This window comes from Pteropus medius, unplaced genomic scaffold (assembly GCF_902729225.1).
Source record: "Pteropus medius unplaced genomic scaffold, Ma_sr-lr_union100, whole genome shotgun sequence".
Lineage (NCBI taxonomy): Eukaryota > Metazoa > Chordata > Mammalia > Chiroptera > Pteropodidae > Pteropus > Pteropus medius.
Genome location: NW_024340696.1, coordinates 3,520,966 through 3,543,080, shown reverse-complemented (window position 1 = coordinate 3,543,080; position 22,115 = coordinate 3,520,966). Strand labels below are relative to the sequence as shown.

Sequence of the window (22,115 nt, the reverse complement as noted above, 5' to 3'; positions counted from 1 at the left end):
CCCCACTGTCATCCAATACTTTTGCACAGCTCACCCCAGAACACTCCTTTTGCTTCAAAAGAGTTCGATTCAGCCTTTCTGCTCTATTACAATGGTCTTGAATAAAGTCTTTCTTGCCTCTTTAACTTTGTTAAGTAAAACTTTTGCTTTGGCAATCTTTAAAGGGAACCATAAACTAAATATCTAGGATGGAATGTCAGTAAAATTTACCTCTTAAAAATATATGAAGAAGAGAGTGACACAATGGAAAGAGTCCGAGATACAGAAACCTGGAGATTTGTGTTCAGAGGCTGTCAGAACTGATCATTCAGATATTTGGGTCACTGAAAAGTAGAGCAGGAAGCACCCAGTTTTCAAAATCTGTGTCTTAGTTTGAGTTCCCCAGAGGTATACCCTCAGGCAAGGATTCAAGTGCAAGTAGCTTGTCTAGAATATGAAACAAACACCAGTGGTGAAGTGAGACAAGGAGTAAAGCCAATAGATTACCTTTTCAAGCCAGCTACTATTGGAGGTGATTGGGTGTTAATCTCTCATGGGAAACTTTGGAAGTCAGTGTAAAACGCAACGCACAAAATGCAAGAGACCTGGAGTATTTGTGCACCAGCTCTTGTTGGGCACCGTTTGAAGACCATGAGTGTTAACTCCCAGCACTTCTTTCCTGCAAGGCAGGCAGGCAGGCAAAGCCCTCTGCTGGGGAAGCTTGTACAGGAGCAGAAAAAAATCCTCAGAATAAAGGATGCAAGTAATGCAAGGAGGAGGCAAGAGAATTAAAAATGTTAAATCATGCTACTTCCAGAGACTTCAATGTGCTGATCAGCCCTGCAGCTGGGCCAGGAGGACACCTGCAGAACAAAAAAAGATTTCTACTGGGATTGCTAACAACCCATTCTCCACATCTGTGCAGGGGAAACAGGAACAACAGACTTTAAGTGGCCCCTACACAAATAAAATCGTTCATAACCAAAGACTAAAACCATGGGGAACCTATGATCGGGCTACAAATTCTCCCCTTCCCTGTATGTCCATATCAAAGGAAATGGGAACTAAAGAATGATATATAATTGAATTCTCTGAACACTGAATTCCTTGAACACTCAAGATTTCTCTTAACTCTCTACCTCTGAGAGGAAATCACACTCTGTCTGTGGAGTGTTACACCTTTTCTGATAAACTTTCCTTTTGACTCTAACTTTGGCGTGTGTGTTGAATTCTTTCTACATTTTTCGCCAAAGGACCCTCTTCTCCCGGTGCAGGAATTGGTGTCCGTCCCTCCACCCCCCTATCCCGCCCCCACTCAGGGAAATTTGCCCCGTCTTGCATCAAACACACTGGGGAACAGACAGCACTGCTTTAACATCCTTAGAAAGAAAACATGCCAAAATCAGAGAGCGGTGGTTTGGGCACTTCGTTATAGGGGTTCCCTTTGGTTGGAGCCCCTAAAAATGTTCACTACATCAACGCAGTGACTATTCTACAAAAAGGTGCTGAAGTCGAAAAGAAATAAAAATACAGTCGTCAAATGACATCTAAGTCATTCCAGAAATAATTTAGGGAGAAATTATGCAAGAATCTGGGTAGCCCATTATCCTATTAGTGGAGGAGTCATGAAACAAAAGTTATAATACTAATAACTATAAAACATTGGTGCATATTTATAGATCTTTAGAAGTTATAAAGAATTTTGATTATTGACGATCAATTTCAAGTCAGTTATGTTGCCTTTGGAAGATAGCTGATGCTTATTTTGCTACTGTTGATGTATCTCAGAGCTCAATTATCTCAAACCAGTTTTGGACATAGACTAAATAAATTCCAAATAAATGATCAACTCATATCTGCTGGAAGGTGACTAACATGTTACCATGTATTATATAATGCTTCTGCTTGGCTGTGCAATCTACTTGATTTTGAATGTTGGCAAATTTTTATACTTACAATAACCATAACTTGTATATGGTTTTATCTCTTATTTGATGAAACTGATGCCAAGAAAATATAACTCTTTTACAAGAACAGACATTCTTCAAAGTGGCAGAATGAAAACACAAACTCAATTCCAGATTCTCAATTATAATATTAAATTCTCCCATGCAGGTGATAAGATTTATAATGTAAAATTCACACTTTATAAACCTTGGTTTATCTGAAATTCTTCTTTAGAATTACTATATAATCACATTTCAGAAATTAGTCTACTAGCACTAGCTTGAAATTTAATGATATTTCACACTAGTGGTATTTTTGCCATTGCTAGAATTCCATAAAAAGTCCAGGATCTTCATTCCTCATCTGCTACTTTGTTGAACAGCTACTGTCACACATCTCAGTTGCCAACTTAAGTTAAAAGAAAAAAAGTTATATGTATTTGTTTTGGTAAAGATTTTATTTTTGGTAACAGCTGAAATATAGGCAATACATAAAATAACTTTATATAAAAGTATATACTTGATACATTATAATTTAATATAAGTGACAATTAAGAGCCTCCCCTTAATCTGTATAGTTATTTGATTTGAAAACTCTGCTCACAGAAGCCCTCATCAAAAGGAATATATTAATGTGGCTCCTTTAATTTACGGAAAGTGTAAGAGAGTTTCTTTTTTCTTTCTTCCATTTTCTTTCCCTTCCCTTCTCTGCTCCTTCTTCATCTGCCTCTCCCTCTCTCCTTCCTTTCTCTCCCCTTCCTCTCTCCCTCAGACCCCCCTCTCTCCCCTTCTCCCATTGTCCCCCACTTCTCTCTGGGTTGTACATCAAAACATATGGAGAATTAAAAACTCTGTTCAAAATGCTTGAAAACTTTGGATCTAGGTAAATAAAACCTGAAAGAGGATCTCTTTTTTTCAGACTGACTTGACTGCAACCTTTGAAGGAGTAGAACAAACTAAAGATAAAAATTCCATCACAGAATTAATGAAAAGAAAGGGGGGGAAAAAAAGCCCCGAGGTTTCTAAGCTACAGAAATGACGATTGAAGGAACTATGAGTGGTTCAGAAGATATGTCACCTCAAGGACAAAATATTAAAGAGAAGAATTTCTTTATGAAGTCAAAAGTTTTCAGGAGTCACTCTACTGTCTAAAAAATATGATGGCTTAACATTCAGATAAGATCTTCTTAGAATTATTTTATTTCCACTAGAAGAAAAAAATTATGCTTGTCTTAGTAACTTGGCTACATTATTTAAATCCTTTTGGATGGAGGAAAGACAAATCCTTAACAATACTTACTGGGTCATTAACATGCTTTCATATACTAAGGCATTAAGCCTGATTTAAACATGAAGCACAGTGTTTGTTATCACATGAAACTGTTCCAATTTCAGCTCTATTGTTTAGTGCCTTAAAGATCTTCAAGCTAACTTTTATCATTTTTGCAATTATATATATATATATATATGAATAGATAGATCTATATATCTAAATATATATATTTAGATATGTATGCATGTATATGCATAGATGCGTATATATCATATGAATTTATACATGTAAATGTATATATATTTTTTTATATACATATAAAATAGAAATACGTATTTTCTTAAACAAGCATCTTAGGTTATTTATCTGTAAAATGTGAATAGGAAAACCTTACCTTAAAATAATGTTGCTGTGGAATAGGCCCAACACAATTTTGATCATATCACAAGCTATCATTTCAGTATCCCATTCCTATCACGACATCTGACCTGAACCACCCTCCCCAGATTCCAAGGTTATTTATCTATTCCTCCTTCCCCATAGCCCACTGGCAACTTTAAATGAAAGTTCTCTCGAGTATGCTTAAAGCTTATAAATAGATTAAATAAGATTAATCCAAACAATTTTTAAATAGGAGAAATAAATAATAGAGATGACTTGTGTCTACTCACTAACCTATTACAAGGTTTTGTTTCAAAGTGCTAAATTCGCTAACTGTTCACTCAAAAAGAAAACAGTACTATAACTTTTTCTTTTCTTTTCAAAGACTTTTCTATGAAAGAAAACAAGCTGCAGAGCTCTGTTCAATGTAAAATAACTGGCTTTGCTCAAGAGAAACCCACTTTAAAAGGAATTGTAAAGATAAAAGGGAAAAATGAGAACTTAACCCAATATTTCAAAAATCTCAATAGCTGCTATTGACTTTTTACTTTTGAAAAGTTAAAAAAAAAATAAAGGTGACTAGATGCTTATCTTTTTCTGATGCTATAATAACAAAGTGGAACCCAGATCTTTTCTCTACCAAGCTATGAGTGTCAGCATTTAATGTGGATGTGCCTGCAGAGGTGCGTGACTGATCACAAAGTAGGTTAAGTTCTGAGTAATTAACAGCCTTTTTTTTCATGAACTAAAGTAACAATAGCCATTTATTTTTTAGAATTTGTGAACTGTATTTACAAACTGTCAGGAAATAAAAAGAGAAAAACAATCAGCACTGAGGGGAAAAAAAGTAACAAATTTTATTTAAAAAATTTAAAAACCAACATTGGATATTGGCAATTTTATATGGTTCAACCTAATAGTTGAAACAGACACGTATCTTTTCATGAGTCCATGTCACAGTAGCAACCATTCTTCTATAAGAATTCTTAAAATTCATCAACACATTTTATAAAATTCTAGGTCATTCTATTACATATAAAATGTATAGCCCTCCAGTTGTTCAGTAAATGTTAATGACTGTTTACCATGTGTCAGATTATTAACAAAATAGACAATATCCTTGTCCTCATAGTATTTAAATTCTAATGTACAAAAAAATACATAAGAAAAATGAGTAAAATAGATGTTAAGTATTATAAGCAGTAATAAGAGGTATGGGAAAATTAAAGCAGGGAAGGGGGATGGAGTATGTGGGAGTAATGGTCCTAATTTTCAAGCAGGTAGTTTGCAAAGTCCTCAAAGAAAAGTGAGCTCCTGAAGGATGCGAGGGATAAAGTTTTATAAAAGATATCATTTCAAGCACATTGAACCGTGAGTGAAAAGGCCCTGAGGCAGGAGTTTGCCTCATCTATGAAGAGTCAAGTATGGACAGAAAGGAGTAGTCTTGAGGGAGCGTAAGAGGGAAAAATTAGGATGGAATTGGTAGGGCTAGATCAAACAGGGTCTTTTGAATCATACTAATGACTTAGACTTTTATTTTAAGTGAGAGCAAAGGCATTGGAAGGTTTAGGTGAAGGCATAATATTCTGCCATGTTTTAACAGAAGGACTATAGCTACTATGTTAGGAATAGATTTTAGAGGCAAATAGAATTTTGGAGGCAAATCAGGATGATAAGTTAGAAGGCCATTACAATTTTTCAGGCAAAAATGTCGGTGGTTTGAACTGGTGAAGCAGTGCAGTTGGTGAGAATAGATATAATACAAATAGATTTTAAGATGCAGCTGGCCGGATTTAGACAATGACCCAATTTGGGGCCTTTGGAAAGGTGAGATGTTAAGGATGACTCCAAGATTTTGACCTGAGCAATGGGAAAACAGAGTTTCAATTAACTATTTGTAGAAGATCGTAGGTGGAGCAAAATTGAAACAGAAATAATATAAGTAACTCAGTTGTGAATATATCAATTTTGAGAGTTATCCAAGAATTACAAAAGCAGTTCCACATGGGGGTCTAGAATTCAGAGAAGACTGGGTTTGACTTATATATGCATCAGCAGAGACCAGATGAAATGACCTAGATATAAAATTATAAAATTAAAGATTATATAAGGATGGATCAAATATTGTATTTTCTATAATATGAAATCATTCTTACATAGTAAACATTTCTGCCAAACATATTTCTTTGATAATGGAACATCACTTTGAGATTCTTATTTACCGAAAAGCATAGGTCAGAAGAAAATCTTACAAAGAATAAGAATAAACTGCCTACCTTGAAAAATATACCTCTTCAGTTCTCCTCTTGAGCTTCTAAGCTCACAAGTAAACTAAGACTCTAAGAACTCAAGCTATATCAAGTATCAATAAACTTCAATTTACACCCTGTCATGCAGCCATTTAGGTGGTTGCTCTGACATGCTGAAGCTGACTTCGGAGCTGAGCTTCTGTTTTAAACAATTCTGAGAAATTCAATGAGTCACTTAACCTTTCTTTCCCTTTAAAAAAATGGGGCAGGGAATAAATTGTTCCTTGGCCCACTTAATGGTACTGATGTGACAATGTGTGAGATCATGTCTGCAAAGCAATCTGAACATCTCATGAAAAAGGATTTTAGATGTTTTCAAAGCAAGTTCTTGACTTTTCTGGTCCAGAATCTAAAGAGGAAACCCACGATAATGGATTTTTACTGTATATTTACACGAGTTGGGGAAAAGGGAAAATTGTTTCCTACAGAGAGGATACAAATATCCCGTGGTTGTCCAAAGACAGTCGCATGCTTCTCTCAGAGAAGTCTTCAATGGCTAGGTAATGATTACTTAAGCATTCACGAAGCACAAGCATCTCTTAAAGATGCACATGAAACCCTCAAAGGCATTATGACACTGAATCTAAGAAAGCAACTCTTTCTCTTATGTCCTAGCTTGTGGTACTAATATATAACTCAGTTGGTCAGGTTATAAATCTAAGATTCCTTCAAGCCTTCTTCGTTTACCACCTTCAATACATCCCCCAATACTCTCCAAATCTCTTTTGTGCCATCTTTCTCTTCACTCCTGTCTCTTTATCCTCACCGCTTCTGTATTATTCTAGGTGGGCATCATTCTCTTATCTTGCCTACTGTGAATTTCTCATCTGATCTTGCCTTCAGTCATATATTTCTCCATTTCTTACTCCTTATGCATAGCCTACAAGGTCCCACTTGGTCTGACCTCTAATGCTTCCATTCAATACTATTCCCTTTCATTCTCTCAAGTACAGCCTCTGCTTTAGATATACTGAATTACTTTTAGTTCTCCAAAAGCATAATTGTGTTTCACACACCTGGGTTTTGCAAATATGCCTTCCTTACTTTTACATGAGGCAGCATAGTGACCTGGTTGGGAGCAATGGCTTTAGAAGTAAGATGTCTGAGTTCAAATCTCAAGTCTACCTTTTTCTATCTATATGATCTGGGCCTCAGTTCTTCATTACTAAAATAGTGATGTTACCTACTTTATAGAGCAGTTATTAGGGCTGAATAAGATAATTGATTCACTAAGCACATACTAGGGAATCAGTAGTGTTAGTTCTGGTTATTATATTTTATCCAAAATATAATTAAGCTCAGATTGTTTATATGAAATCTTTCCTACCACGCTCTCACCCTGTCACTACTATAACTGATCACTTCTTTTGTTCTACTCCTCGGCACTATGTAGACAACAGTTAAACATTACATGTGTTTGAAATGGTCGTTTATACATCTGCCTTGTGCACTGAACTGTGGAAACTTCTTGAATGTACTCCTTGGTCTTAGTTATCCCAATATTTCTATTTCTATGGCAAATTCTGGTAAAGAATGTCTTTAATAAATATATATTAAAGGAAAAATAAAAACTATAGTCAATATGATTTCACTGATATGTGGAATCTAAGAAGCAAAAAACACAAACTAATCAAAAACAGACTCACAAATATAGAGGAAAATCCGGTGATGGCCAGAGGGGAGGAGGGTCAGAGGCTGGGAGAAAGAGGTGAAGGGTTAAAAAAGTACAAATCAGTAGTTGATAGATGGTCACGGGGCTGGGGAGCACGGCATAGGGAATGCAGTCAACATTAATGTAATAGCTAGGTATAGAGCCAAAGAAGAGAAAGAGCAATCAGAGGTATTGTTTCATAAATTATATAAATGTCTAACCGATGTACTGTATACTTGAAACTAATAATAAAATACAACACACACACACACACACGAACTATAGCCAAGTTATCTTTGTCACAAAATAGTCAAGAAATACAAAATGAGCCTCTCCTTGTTATTCCTGATAATCTGTGATTTCCAGGAGCTGCACAGTAAAAATTAGCATTTTTTTTCTCATAAGTGTGAATGTTCTCTTTCCTTATCTTATAATAACTTTTCTATACTGAAAATTCTTTTTGTTTTGTTTTGTTTAAATATTACTTTTGGAGCAATTCCTCTCCCACTTGCAAGTGACTTCTTCATTGACCCTCAAATCTAAAGTGGTTTGTTCAGCTAAAGGTCCCATGGGACTCTTGATAGTTGCAGCTTATTATATTCGAGAGGAGTAATTTATATAAAAATAGGTTAGGAGTTTCTATTTTCCAAAATCTATTTGGTAACTAAACCACTTGGGAATAGTACTGATTATTATTAAACTGTATTTCCTGAATATATTAATATTATAACTTGAAAGTGAAAGATCGAATCATTTTTATTTTAAAATGTAGATGTAATAGGAAATGTTTAATTCTTCATAATTAGACCCAGCACAAATATATATAAAAATGACATTAGTGGCTCTCTATTAACATTAATTTCACTAAAAATACTAAAATACTGTACCTTTAAGTAAATAAACTTTTGAAAGCCCATTGATTTTTAGTTTTTAAGGTCAATATTTCTGCTGTTTTTTTAAAGCAATTTGCCTTAGACTTTGCTGCATGATGAAAGAAATAAAAATAATGCAAATTCAGTGGTAATCAAAAGAGTTAATGAGAAGTTTAGCTTTAGGCGTTTTGGAGAATGTTGAATTGGATTTCTTACTACTTCCACATTTGTTCTTAGTAAACAAGTTAAAAATATCATCAATAGATTGTTTTTGCCTCAATAAAACATCCCAGTCCTGCAGAGCCATATAAATACAAGGTGAAAGTATACACAATTCTCTAAGGACTTCTAGGAGATTCTTCTTTCTGTAAATCCTTGAGGTACTTGATAAAGCATCATCTCTCCTAAAGCAAGAATCTTTTATCCTGAAGCCCTCGAGTTTTCCATTTAGTGAATTGCCTTCTGAAAGGTCAGCTTATCTCTTAGTGTATCAGGTTTAAAGTACTTAATGCTCTGAGTATTATAAAAATAGCAAGGGGGAAAAAAATCTCCTAAAAGGTGGAGAAAGTAATCTTTTATTTTTCATCTCAATTAAGTACCAATCTGAGATACAAGATGTAGATCTAAAGAATTCAAAGGTTTTAGTGTCTGCATGCAGATTTGGGGCATACACTTAGAGATGAGGAAGATATTTATTTCCTACAACCAGGAAGTTGAATATATGACAGAGATACCAATTCAGTTCTCAACTGGGGGATGTATAAACTGATATTTTCAAACTTTGTTAGAATATTGAAATATTCTGTAATCATAGATTTTTTCCCATTTAAGCAGTGTCTTTATATTGGATTTTTGATACATATGAGCTCTCAACTAGCAATGGATGTTTACGGGATCCTCTAAACTTCTAAAGGGCCAGTTGAAAAAAAATTTGGCAAGAAAAAATTAAACATGTGATGACTACATTCTGCAATAAAACTTTTGAGATAAGTACTACTTCTAGCACATCTCAAGTCTTGGCATATAGAATTATGGCATTTGTTTCAATTACTATATTTCATCTTTAATGATGGACATTATTTGAGCTGCTTCCAGTTTTCACTCTTTTGTACAATGCATATGTGTGTGATTATTATTGTGTGTGTGTGTGTGTGTGTGTGTATTTGTCTACAATTATTTTCATGTCTAATTTATGTGGGATGAATTCATAGAAATATTAAGTTTAAATATTAAAAAGGACCCAAATTTTCAGTATTTGCAGATAAAATTATTACATACCTAGTCATAAAAGAGAAAAATTTAAAACTATGAACACTATTAGAAATAATAAAATAGTAAGTGGCTAAATAGTGAAACACATATATTTCATAATTTCATTGTGAAAATTATATATGTCTGTATGTATGTGTGTGTGTAAATCAAGAGCTCTTTCATAGGTCATCAATAATCAGTGAATGAATTGAATTTTAAAAAATCCTATTTATAATACCAAGAAAAACTATTAAATGAATGTATTACATTCACATATTAAGAATGCTAAATTTTGCCTTCATTCCAAAAGGTACCACTTAAATATTGTTCAGTCAAGGGATTAAAAAGTCTCAAAAGAAATAATGTAATACACTTTCAATATGGATTCCTGATGCATTAGATGACAGTTGAAACAAATTTCTAATATGCCTTCAAGTGCTGTTATTCTAGAACTCTATTTTCTATACTTTATTGTGTGTAAACATGAGGAAGCATGATTTAGAGGACTGCTGAAGAGATGTACTAAGAAAGCAGAGAGCAAAATATATAAGCTCAAAATTGCTGTAGGATGTATTTTTCTGCTTGAGGAAATAATAAACGTAAGTTAGACATGATGCAACGGAATAAATTAAAATGTCTTCTCTGGAGTTTTTAAATCAACAAAGAAAGATAATGTTTAAAAATTAAATTATAGTGGACACTGCAAATATGTTTATTTATTATTTATTTTCAAAATGACAGTTTCCGAAGTTCAGGTAATCAGTAAATGAGCATATGAAATTAAAACCTAAAACCTAAGCCTTTTCACTGTGAATTTATATTTTTACTCGATAAAACTGTACTTCATCATTTCCTAGAAATGATTTTCTTGTAGTTTTCAGTAAAGAATATATACTAGAATTGTTATTAATCAACGTATATTCATATGGTAAACAGCATGATGAGGAGTAACATAAGCAATATGGCAAAATAGGAAGCCTGGAATTTCCTTTCCCTCACAAAAGCACTGATTCAACAATAATTCACAGACAAATCATTTTGTGAGATATCCAGAAACTAGTTGACAGGCTCATGCACCCCAGATGAGCACAAAAATAGACACAACCAAGCTGATATGAAAATTTGAGACACCTTCTCACCAGAATCCCTTCCCTCATCAGAGAGCAATACGATCTGGAGGATGGAAAGAGTTAGACCACACGTCCAGTGCCCCAACTTTTCTGTGGACTTCTAGAGTCCTCATTTCTATCTTGCCAGTCTATTAACACTGAGACGACCCAGCATCATGTAGCTATTTAAGAAAAAAGAGAAAACAGGCAGTATTTGGGCTAGCAGTCAGTTTAGTCCCTACTCCAGACTTAGTGCAGGGCGAGTAGAGAGGAGAACCCAGCTTCCGGCTTGCCCCTGGGGAGCAAAGAGTTGGCCCACACATCTGATGCTTCAGATTTTCCAGCGTTCAGCATACTCTAACTACGTGGGGGCCAGTGGGGGGAAAAAAAAAAAAACATGGTGGTTTGATTTAGTGTGCAAATAGTCAACACAGCCAATCCCCCTTGAATCAACTCAGAGAGTAAAGGTAAAAAATCCCTAGCTCCCAGCTTCGCCTTTTCCAGTGACTGCCTTGAGGAACTGGCTTCGGTCTCTCTTGTCCTGGGGCACTGATGGGACCAAGCATACTGTAGACATGTGGGGGCAACTAGGAACAAAGAAAGTAGGTTGGACTAGGGTGAAGATTTCAGAGGCCTCCAGAATCTCTGCCTAGGCCTATTAGTGAGGGTCTTCCCCTATTTGAAGCCAATACTTCAAGTCTGGAAGACAGGTTCTTTTGCCTAATGCACTGACATCAAGTAAAATCTCTCAACAAAGAAAAGTTCTGGACTATATGGCTTTACTGGGAATTCTGCTAAATATATAAAGAAGAATTAATGTCAATCCTTCTCAAACTCTTCCAAAAAGTTGAAGAGAAAGGAACATTTTTAAATTCATTTTATGAGGTCAGTATTATTTTAATGCTGAAGCCAAACAAAGACACAAGAAAACTACAGACCAATATCCCTGATAAATACAGATGCAAAAGACCCTAACGATATACTAGCAAAACAAAATCACCAACACGATTAAAGAATCATATGCCATTACTAAGTGGGATTTAGCCCTGGGATGCAAGAATGTTCAACATAACAGTTTTACAATGTTTTGGTCAAATCATTAGTTAGTGTTTTCATTACTGTAACCGTGTAAATCTTTCTCACAGTGAAGCCACATGGAGAACTCTGATTGTTTCCTTTTTTTTGTTCAACTTTTGTATTACATGAAGTTGTTTATTCTCTTTCTTTTGACTTAAAAAATTCCACTGTTTTTTATGTGCCTATACCTAAAACAGACTGGAAACATTCAATATACATCCCAGTCTTCAAGAAAGGAGATGCCAAGGAATGCAATAACTATAAGACCTTGGTTATAATTTCCCATGCAAGTAACATGCTGCTCACAGTGATGCAACAAAGGCTTCTACCTTACATGAAACAAAAAATGCCAGATGTTCAAACTGAATTCAGAAAAAGAAGAGGCACCTGAAGTCTAATTGCACGCATTCACCAGATACTAGAGCACTCCAAAGAATTTCAGAAGATTAGTCTATATTTTATAGACTACAGTACAGATCAACTACATCGATCATGAAAAGCTATGAGTTGCTCCAAAAGAAATAAGCATGGCTCAGCCCTATGGTTATCCTGATCATAGCTAGAATTATGGACAGGAAGCCACTGAATACTGAGAGAAAGAATGGTTTCCTATAGGCAAAGGTGTCAGACAAGGGTACATTTTAACTCCCTATTTGTTTAATCTGTATGCAGAACAAAGCATATGAAAAATTGGGCTAGACTTAGAGGAAGGAGGAGTGAAAATTGGTAGAACAACTATTAATAACTTAAGCTATGCAGATGATACCACCTTATTGGCAGAAAGTAGCAATGATTTGAAACAAATTCTTATGAAAGTGAAAGAAGAAAGCACCAAAGCGGGACTGATTTAAACACCAAGAAGACAAAAATCATGACTATGGAAGAAATACACAACTTTAACACAGAAAATAAAGAATATGAAATTGTTAAAGATTTTGTTTTCCTTGGTTCAGTTGTCAATTGAAATGCAGACTGCAGCCAAGAAATCAAGAGAGTTGAGACTTGGAAGGGTAGCAATGGAAAAACAAGGAAAGATCAAGAGCAAAACTATGTCATTAGAGACCAAGGCCAAGATCATCCACACCCTTTTATACCCAATCATTAGTACAGATACAAAAGTTGGGCAGTAAAGAAGGCTGGTAGGAAAAAAAGTATTCATTTGAAACATGGTATTGGATGAGAACTCTATAGATATCTCGAACTGCCAGAAAGATGAACAAGTGAGTCCTAGAGCAAATTAAGCCTGAAACATTCCTGGAGGCAAAAATGACAAAACTGAAGCTGTCCTACTTTGTGCACATCATGGAAGGTAGGGTTCTTTGAAGACAATAATGCTGGGAAAAACAGAAGGCAGCAGGAAAAGAAAAAGGCCAAATATCAGATGGATTGACTCCATAAAAAAAAGCCATATGCACGAGTCTACAGGAGCTGACAGGGCTGTGGCAGGAAGGACATTGTGAATAAGACTCGTTCATAGGGTTGCCAAGAGTTGGAGCTGACTCAACGGCATGTAACATACACACATATCTAAATCATCTGGGATATGGTTCCATAGTGTAGCGGTTAGCACATCTGTTTTACAAGCAGAAGGTTCTGGGTTCACACCCCAGTGGAGGTATGATCCATGGTCTATGGCCATGCCACCCTGAACAAGCCCGATGTCTGATCTCAGAAGCTAAGCAGGGTCGGGCCTGGTTAGTACTTGGATGGGAGACCACCTAGGAAGACCAGGTGCTGTAGGCATAAATAATAATAAATAAATAAATAGACCATCTGTAAGTGTCTGACACATGACTTTTTGTAACAAAATAAGTTTTTGGATCTCGCTTTACTGTTTTTAAAGCATTTTATGCATGCTATCATATTTGTGGCTCACAATGAACACATTCACAATGTAGAGCAGATCTATTTTATAGATAAGAGAGTAAAATTTAGATGGATTAAAGTAAATTGTCCAAGGTCTGTAACTGGCAAGTGACAGAAGCAGTTTTGACACTGGAGTTCTTAAGGCCAAATCTTTTGTCATATCCACTGTAACACAGTTGATTCTCAGCACAGCATTTCTCCCTTTTCTGGCAGATTTCCTCATTAGCTGTAAGTGTCAGGACTGGTCTCTAAGGCTTCTCGTCATTTGCACATTATACATCAGGGAATTCATGTTATGCACCAAATAATTTTCTGTGTATGATTCAATTGGCAACAAGAGATTCAATGACTAGCCCTACTTCAATGCTTGAGAATACCTTACACCCTGGAAATTGCAATGGACAAGTTGATTGGAATGAGGTGCTGGACTGTAATGAGTCTCACTATGTAAAATGCCTTCCCTGGGAATAGAAAGATTATTCATAAAGAACAAGAGCTCACTGACTTTACACTGTCCTATCAAGTACTCAGCTGATTACAACTGATCTAGAATGAATAAAAGTAATTAAAGCAGCTACTGCTAAGTAACAGATCATTTTAGAATTTTAATATATCAGCTTAGCTGGGAAGACAAAATTTTGCCTCTGTCTCTGGGAAAAACAGGCATGCTAGAATTGGCTTGTTCAAATCCGAAACGTTTTGCTGTCACCACGACGTGACTGTGTTCCCTACATGAGCTTTTCCGTTCCTGTCTATTTATATCTTGTCCATCCTTTAAGACCAGTGCTTATTCCCAATTCACTTTACAGACTTCGGCAAACATAAGCAATACAGTGTGAGACCTAAAACTTTTATCCATATTACACTGCTGATAGTCAAATTTTACTTACCTCAAACCCAGCAATTTTATATGTTTTAAAGTAATATATTTCTCTGAACTCAAAATTTCCAAACTTTTGTGATTCAAGAGACCTGAGAATGCTTTGGAAAATTATTAAACAACCACCCCCTAAACTATAAATCTCTAATCTCTAAAGCATAACTCATACATAAAATTATGTACATGTGTATGTGTGTGTACCCACATAGGTGTACACATATGTGTGCACACTCTTTGAAACATTATAAATTAGTGAGAAGGAGAAATCTTTATATATGTACCAAACCCTGTCTTATGATCTCTGTTCATATTTTTTTATTTCAACCTCACGGCCGTGAGAATTAGGCATCATTGCATCTATTATAGAGAAAAAAAATCTGTTCAGAAAGCCAAATAACTTGATCGAATGTATGCAAGTAATTAACAGTTTAGTCAGGTCTCTGCTCCATGTCCATTGTCTCTAAAAACCCTTCCTATGTTTATTATACCCCTACTTAAAACTTCTCATTTTCACATATAAACTTCATATAAGTTAATTCAGGACAGATATTTATCACATACCTATTTGCATCCTCAGAGGGTAAAATGTTTATGTAAATATTAGGATAAAACCATGCTTAGCACAACAAAGAACCTTTGATATTAACCTATGCAGTACAGACTGTAGAACATAAGTTAGTGTTCTGCTTACTTTATGAGAATGTGAAACTAGAAGTCATGTTTGTTACATTTTTGATAATACTTTAATTTTTGCAAGGAAGAACTTGGAACCAGTGAATAATGATGAGCAGTGTCTGCTGGGCAATTTCTTGGGCAATGTTTCACATGCGTAATCAGCAATGGTAAGGTTGAATTAAGAATGGGTGTAGATAAAATTGAAGTTATTTTTGATACATCGTTTTCCTTCCCTTTAATGTTTGTAAGAGACATTGCACACAGGTCAATATCTTAACTATTTCTGAGTGGCTGTTGCATGATTTCTAGTGTGAATGAAAAATAGGCCACATATTAAACCTGATAGGCACAGGGGAGGCCAGCATGGGGAGCCCCACAAACTCGGAGACCAAAAGTAACCACATAGGATGGTCTGAACATAAAAATTCCTAACTAAAAGCAGGTCATAGCAAGTAGTCACATCCTGGGCCCTGAGCTTTCTTGACAAAAGTCATTCTTTACCTTAAGTAAACTTGTCTGTTGTCTTTTTGCATCTAAGATAACATACCCTTGTAATCCTTTTTTCCTTCAGGGCACAACCCACTGCACCAGAGCAGGAAACCACAGAACCCCTCCCTACCTCCATACTATTCCTATGTGCTGTAAATATTAATTATTATTCAATTATTATTAACTCTCCTCTACCCACCAATGTAAAAGAAGTATGTGTCCTTCTGTTTTACTTTTTATCCAATCCTACAGATTTCTCCTCTTTGCTTTCTCCCACCCCTTTAATCTACCACCAGTGGACTGCATGTAACCCTCCTTATATCTCCTCTTTCAATTCTAATGTATAAAATAAGCTGCAAAACTGCCATTCTCCTGAGTATTTTCTCAATCCACTGAGATTTTGCTTCCCAGCAATTGTCAGTTGGGCCCAAATAAACTTATAAAAATTCTCTGCATGTTTGGACATTTCTTATGTTGACACTAGACATGTGCAAAGGTTGTACTTAGATAGATTTTCCTATATTAACAGTTATTTCTAAATTGAATACCTATTGTGTCTCAGGACTTAATCTTATGTCATTTAATATGGTAACATATTTAAAAATAGGCTTTTTGAAAGCAATTTCTTTGAAATAGAGAAACATCATAATAAAGAAAAAATAAAAATAAAATGTAGACTGCATTTCTGCCTTTTGTATTTGGCTCTGGTGATAGTTCTTGATAGAAAATAAAGTTATTCAATAAAAACTACTATTGAATTATGGTATATGACCTGCTAGTTTTGAAATAAGCTACCGGTTCTCTAATAAACAGCACTTTATAATAAACATGTCTTATTTCTAATTTGGTTCACTATAAACTGCAGTAAATAAATCTCAGATACTGTCTCAGATACTACTCACTTGGACTAACACTTGCAATACTGAAATCAGTTTTTTCATTCAACAAATACTTATGGAGTGATTACGCTGTGCAAGGAAATGTGCTGGTTTCTGTGTTTGCATTAGTTAAAAAGATGTTCCCTATCCTAGTATAGCTTATATTCTAGCAGGAGATATGATATTTAAGTTAACTATTTAAGCAAAATCAGAATAATCTATATCAGTCAAAGATATGTATAGCATACACTATGTACTAGGTACTATTCAGAGAACTTGGTATACATCAATATTCAAAACCTTCAAAGATTTCTGCTTTCATCAGATTACATTCTAGTGGAGAAAGGCCAACTATAACCACATTTGAAGAGAGAAGAAAGTGAATGAAATAATTGTTTTAAAGAGTGTAGGACAGTTAAATATTCTAGACTATCATGTGGAATTGCTGGGCAGTTATTAGGTGCCTCTTTGAGGTTAAAGGTCACGAATGTAAAGTGAGACTGCAAGTCTGTAAGTTTGGAGATTTTTCTTTAGCCCTGTTTAGCTTCCTAATACAACAATGGAATAGAAGAGTAATTGCATTTAATTAGGATGGCAGACTGAATAATTGCTAACATCCTTTAATACTCATAGCACTGAATTATAAATCCATATTCTTGCGTACCCTCATGGTAGGTAGAATGTATTTATCCGCCCTTTGAGATTTGGGGCTTGGCCATCTTACTTACTTTGTCCAATTGGATAACAGATATGACATTATCAGAGACTTAAACTGTGCTTTCATAGTGCCGTTGCTCATTTGCTTGCCTGCTTTTCCAACAGAAAGAGCACAACTTGGTTAACTGTTCATACATAGAGGACTAGACATGCATAGGTTAGACCTGGCAAAATCTATAATTTAGAGCCAAATTGAGATCCACTTAGCCTATATACACACAATTTTAGCAGATCTGCAAATGTATCAATGAGAATAAATTATTATTGTCTTCACTTTTGGGATAATTTATGAGAATTCTTGTGGCAATAGCTCACTAATAAATTTGAATTGGAGGTTTGCTAAGGAAAGTTTGACAAAAAGAAAAGCAAGTGGTAAGAGATTTAAAAATGGTTGCAAAAAGGCCATTAGAAAGATGAACTATGGAATTTAAGCCGACTAAGAAATGTGTGGACATTAGGTGGTGTGAGTTCAACCATTCGACAAATGAGTTTTGATATTTGCAACCTCCAAGAACTCTGCCAAGTAGTTTAGGAGAAGTCTCATGATTAAAACATTCTCCTTCTTCCAAAAAGTGTTTCAGTGTTGTTGGAGAGTCAATTTCATTTTCTTTTTTCTATTCTCATTGCAGAAAAGCATGAATAGTGTTTGAACCAACTTTGAAGTCCTTAATGGCACTCACTGTCCCCAATTCCTATCACAGTTCTCAGCACATAACTAGAACTCAGTGCTTATTTATTGAATTAATCAATAAATCAACCAATCATTCACTTAATAAATAAAAATGATAAATGTTATGTTTCATTTATAATTTAATCTTTGTTGCTGAAAGCAAATTTTTAGTTTAACTGAATTCAATTTAATATAATGTATATAACCTGGTGATAATCACAGATATGTTGTGAAACTAAAAACCAAGCCAAAGTTCAAGAAGTAAAAGGAATTACACAAATAAGCAAATTTCTCCTACTGTCATGCTAAAATAAATTTTACTTAGGTACCTATATAAAATACTTGTCAGCAAGTACTTTTTCTCTCTGCTTAACCATGCAATGTTGTGAATAAAATGTGAAATAACTCTGGTCCTATCCAAATCATTTGCAAATTTAACAGCAATCAAATGTTGAAGAACTGCTTTCCATCCAAATCTGTCTAAAACATGAAACCTTCTATTAACTGTCAAACAATGACAGCCATCCTCTATGTAAAAATTTGGGACAAGGTTACAGTAATGAGTGTCTTAAGTGGTGTCAGAATGTGGCATTATAATTGTGCTCTTTACAACTTGATGAGAAAGAATGTTTCCAGTCTGACAAAAGCAATTTCTTTTTAATGACAGAAAAGTTTGAGAGCTGGGGAGAATAAGACTTAAGAAAGACAGAGAGAAGAGGTATTTCAAAAGCACTTACAAAAAAAGTTCTAAAATTTGAAGCTGGGTTGTTAATTCTCTCTATGATATTGGATGAGTCATTTATCTTCTTTGATTTTTCATTATCCTATAGTATCAGGTACAGGGAATGGATAGATGATTCCCAATGTCCTTTGAAGTTCTGATTCTCTGATTCTCTGATCCATTTCCAGAATTATAACTAAGTTATGGCAGGGACAAGTTCCTATTTTCAAGGTCAAGCTAGGGATATTTACTTTAAAAGTAAAGACTCTTGTATTTTAACACATTAAAGAATTTATGAAATATCTAGAAGGTTTGATTTTTAATGAAGATCACAGGTAATTTCTATATGAGAGAGCCATAGAAAGGCCTTGCTGTAATGGTGCCATTTGTCTTAAAAAGAAATTTGTTGGCAAAACTCAACTTTGATCCCCAAAAGAAAATGTTTATATCTAAAAAAAATTCCTCCATCTAATATTTAAGATCTTTCCTATCCCTCTTGAGTTCTCAAACACTCTGGTCTTCTAGACAGCCTTCCTGAGAGCTCACTTTACTGTTTAGTTTCAACCTTTTGAACCAACCTCCACACCTTCAATCCTGAACTAAAGAGAAGGAAATTCACAAAGATCTGGATTATGCTAGTTGCTTCTGAGTATGTACCACCATTACCTCCTCTAAATTAGCATCCAGCTCTGAAGTTCTATATTTCAAAGCAATGAGTCAAGTATCTTATTTTAATTCCTATGAAGAATAAGAAGATAAAGTCGTTGTTTTACTCTATTTGGTGGTTTTCAAATAAGTCTGCAATTTGTCTATGCACCCTTGCCTTGAATCTAGACTGGCCTTAGTCACTCACATGTAACTAACAACGCATAAGAAGTATCACTGTGTGTCTTCTGAGTCTAGGAAAGAAAAAGCCATGCATTCTATTTTGTTCTCTTGAGCTATTTGCTCTTGGAAAATTTCTCTCACAGTCCAGCCACTGTGCTTGACCCAAGTGAACCTAGCCTTCTGGTCATTTTAGCCATGAGCCAAATATATGAGTGAAGAAACTTCTTGATGACTCCTGGCCTTCTCTTTGCAAGTTCCTCACACCATTGACACTCATTATCCCTTCATAAACTGAAATTTTACTAAATATTTTGGAATTCTATGCCAAACTTTAAAAATTTGAATATTATAAGCTTGGTAAAGGAAGTTGACTTTCTTCCTCTTTCTCATCTATAGCCTTATATTCAGAAAGCATGATAAACATCAGTTTGTGTTTTACAGACTGTCCTTTTAATAAAAATAATATAATTTAATAGGCATTGAAAAAGAAATGAACAATTTTTGTGTGTGTGTATAATGGGGTATTCAAAGGCGTTCTGCCTTAGAACCTTCCCAAAAATTGAATAAGGAAAGTTGGGCAGATGAGTGTATTTGAATTCACTTCCAAGTCTATTTTAATATGAGACTTGCTAAAAATTATTGGTGGTATATCTTAATAACAAAATTTAGGAAAGAAAGGAAGGGGATATAAATGTCACTGTGTGACAAGTGATTCATGAATCATTTAATTTTTACTAAAATCTTCCCCAAATACTATTATTTTTATTTAACAATTAAGAAATCTGAAACTCAGAAAACCTAAATGACTTTCTTAAACTAATCTAGAAGTAAATAAGGAATCCTGAATTCAAACCCTGGATTTGCTAATTCAAAGTAGATTGCACATTATAGAGAAAGACAGTTTGTACAGGGTCAGACAAAACATAAGGTGCAATATAATCTCCATGTCCTCGACATACACAAGATAAATGCAATTATGAAGCATTTAATATTTATTGAGAGCTTTATTGTGCTATATCCTCTACTAAAGGCATTCTTAGATTATTGCAATTTTACATATGAGGAAACCGAGACTTAGAAATCTAAAGCGACGTCACTAAGATCATAGAGCAAGTAAGTTGGGGAAAATAGGATTCAAACTCACGCAGTCTCATTCTAGAGCAAAAGTCTTAATGCTATGTACCCCTTATACTACTGTATCCCTGGTCCTAAAAATGAAGAAGAAAAAGAAGTGAGCTTTCGGCTTTGTTAATAATTTCAAGAAATTATTTCAGTATGCGCAGATGTAATCCATTGTTGAAAATCATGCTCTTCAAAATGACATATTTTAAGCATGTCTCACACAAATGCCTTTCTTATCAGTTTAATTGATTCTATTAATATAATCAACATTAACTTTGCTAACTGAAAGATGCAAAAGGTGTTAGTTTAGCATATAAAGATTTTAAGGTCTCATGGCTTTTTTCCCTTCTTATTTTCTCTCAGGAAAAACCCCGATCTCACCTCGCTGCACACGTCATTAGTTTTGTTAAGCAATGTTGTGTTATTTAAAATGATGCATTATAAATTTTCCTATTATCCTAGAGAATTAAGAGCAGGCAGATGTAATTATGGCAGATCTGAATCAAAGGGTTTATTTAGGTACTTTTAATTATTTAAATATACAGATTCTCTGAAGCAGTGCTTCTTATTCTTTTGTAACTTATGAGTTTTCAAGAAATTCCTCTGAGCAAGGTTTTTTTCAATGTTTATCATACATAAAACAATGTTATAACATTAAATATAACTCTTCAAATCCAGGCATATCCCACCTAAGAATTCCTGCCATCCTGGCATACTTCCTTTGACACCACCTCACCCAATGCGCGCCCTCCTCCCCACACACACACTCTTCTACTTTATATCCCTGCTATGTAACACCTGAGCAATTCTTCTAACAGCCTCACTGCTCCCCTGACTCTTCTTCCATATCACTTTGCTGCTGCCTTACTTCCTCTCAACTCTGCCCACAACACCTGCTCATCATGAGACAGGGTTTTTAAGAATCTTCCAGGATTTGAGCTTCTTGCTAATATTTTTCATTATTAAATCTACTGGGGTGATATTGGTTAATAAAATTATATGTTTCAAGTGTACAATTCAATAGTATGCCATATGTATATTGCATCATACCTTGCTAATACTAAAAAAGAGGATATGTTGCCACAATTTCATTCTATTCTTTGATGGATAAAAATAAAAATAATGAAAGTCAAATATTCAAGCCCCATTTTCTTTGTGTTTCTTTTACCAAGGAAATTGACATCATTCTGCTGAGGCTTCTTACTTCTCAACAGACTTTAGTGTACCTCAGCAGGCTGCAAAAAACAAACTAACAAATAAAAACTTGTAAAGGGTACTCCTTTTGTTTGCCTTTGCAGAAACTCCACCCGTGTTTGCCTGTACAGAAAATAGGTCCTTCCATTTTTTCATGCACTGTTCTATGCAAATAACAAATAATCTCATGGAATGGCAATTTCTGAGTGCTGGGATGAACATCTGTA

The 22,115-nt window shown here is 34.9% G+C and overlaps 1 pseudogene; it reads left to right on the top strand.

The window, feature by feature from the left end:
- Window positions 1-13,475: 13,475 nt before the first annotated feature.
- LOC120609724 (uncharacterized) lies at window positions 13,476-13,591 on the top strand (annotated as a pseudogene).
- Window positions 13,592-22,115: the final 8,524 nt, after the last annotated feature.